Source organism: Propithecus coquereli, unplaced genomic scaffold (assembly GCF_000956105.1).
Source record: "Propithecus coquereli isolate 6110/MARCELLA unplaced genomic scaffold, Pcoq_1.0 Scaffold227, whole genome shotgun sequence".
NCBI lineage: Eukaryota > Metazoa > Chordata > Mammalia > Primates > Indriidae > Propithecus > Propithecus coquereli.
In genome coordinates this window covers 3,816,555-3,818,811 of record NW_012147808.1, presented here as the reverse complement: position 1 = coordinate 3,818,811, position 2,257 = coordinate 3,816,555, and positions in this window count along the sequence as shown.

Genomic DNA, 2,257 nt, shown 5'->3' with positions numbered 1-2,257 from the left:
AACTATCCTATACTTTTAGAGAAAAGACCCCACATGCAGAGTCTAGCTCTCTGGCTTTCCTTCAAAATATTGGTTCCACAGATCCTTTGTGCCTTCCTAGATTTTTAAGTGCTTTCAAGCTCATGCATATTACGTTTTTCTAGCTCCCATGGTCATTCTTATTTTGGGGTTTTGGGGTAAAAGGAAACATTTTTGCTACATCTATATTTGACTCTCTATGTTTGCTATGGAGATTGGTTGTATAGAATTACTCTGAACTGTGGCATATTTTGAGGCAACATCTACATCAGTTAATATTTTCAGTGTATTTTTTTACTGGAGTAAATAAACTCATATTCTACACTGTTGTGGACATCATCTGTTCTAGCAAACACCTTTGCCTCATAAGCAGAAAATACTAGTAGTTCTTTGAATTCAGCTAGAAGGGACATAGAGAATGATGCCTTATGTATATATTAGTTCTTCCTCTTGTGTTGGGAAATAAGGTTAAGAGGCAAAGAAAGTTTCAGGTTTTGGAGGATTTTGTCTTGAAGGAAACTGCGGGTGTGTTAGTTCACAGACCAGAAGCTGCTTAACATTAAGGGGTGCATTCCACTGAACAGGGGCAAATGCAAGTTGGCGCCAATCTCAAGGTCTGGAAGCCAGTGCCTGGGGCTTGTGCCAGGCAGAGCTCGGCACGGGGCCAAAGGTTAAGAGACTGATCAAAGGGTGTCCACCCAGGAGACACCTTAGCTAAAACCAATTAGCCTCAAGGATAGTTCCTGTTTCACTCATGACCACATTTCTCGTTACATAGAGATATAGATTAGAGAAGTATGCAGGCTCGGTGTTGCTGTTTTATGTGTTACCGCTTAATTAATGACTTTAACTTGTATGCTCAACTAATTCTATTCTTAACTTAGGGCTAAAAATGTTTATCCTGAAAAAACTTTGTAACTAAGGTAAGGGATCCCTTGAAACCTTTGGGGAGCCTTAAAACCTAAACGAATAATCTATACACATAAATATATAACCACTAACGACTAACTGCTGTACCAATGAATACTGATGCAGGATTTCACTCAGTGCCTCCTGGCTTCTGAGAGTGCTGGAGGACCCCCGACTTCTCCACCACTTTAAACTATACTTTGTCTCTGTCTCTATTTTATTTCCAAATCTCTTGTGATGATCCTGCCTACAATCCATTTTGTTGGGAGAGTAGCTAACTCCCGGCACTCTTGAGGTCATGATTTAATCCATAGTAACTTTGATCACATAAAATAATTCTTCACGATTAAAATAGATTTGTGCATCTTTTAGCATTTACCAATAAGAGAGGCATAGTGCTTAGATCTGCTCTTTAAATCTCACATATAATACATAGGATATTTGGGTTTCCTGGATTCATTTATTATGTAAGTTAAAAACTGGCAATTTTTAGTGGTAAAGAACTTTAGCTGGTTCAGATACGTATTTATGTGACTCTTTATCTAAGGCCTTTATAACACAGAATATCCAATATTTAACTAAACATGTGATGAGGTAAAGATATGCAATGGAGCCAATGACATCCATAGTTAGGGAAATAATGGTGGAACCTCTTAGGTGCTGTTCCTGTGTTGAAAAAGGACAATTTCTTTCTTGTAGAAACAGCTAATGAATTAAAATTAGACTAAAATTAGGGATTGAGTTAATGGACTAAAGATCACTATGGCTACCTCTGACACAGATGTTGACCTTTATCAATAGCTTGTACCTCAGTGTGAAACTCCAGAACTAAGATTACCTAACTTTCCAAGATTCAGAATATCAACTAAGATCTAGGGCTCTCTGTCTATGAGCTTCAGGGTTTCTTGGGTACAGACTTTCTAATGGAGTAAAACCCTCCTTTGCTGGGGGCATGGTTGGGGAAGGGAACTTGGGCTGCATCCCCCTTCATTCTGGTTTAAATATTACTTGCCTTACCTAAATATTTCATGATGTGAAACTCATAATTTATTATAAAAATTTACTTTAGATTTTTCTTTTCACATTACAGGCTTTGCACATTACCTGGCATTCAGCTGCTTTTTCTTGGCAAGATACAAGTATTTTTCCTCTAGGGATTTTTCTATGGAAGAAAGCTGCTCAGAGAGATTACTTCATTTAAAGGTGTTCCAAATATTCTAATTAACTCATGTGTGATGACCTTACAGTCTCTTTCTTTTAAAAGAGTGACGATTTGAAAAGTCATAAACTGTGTCTGCACATATAAATGGAAGAATTATTTCCCTGATAA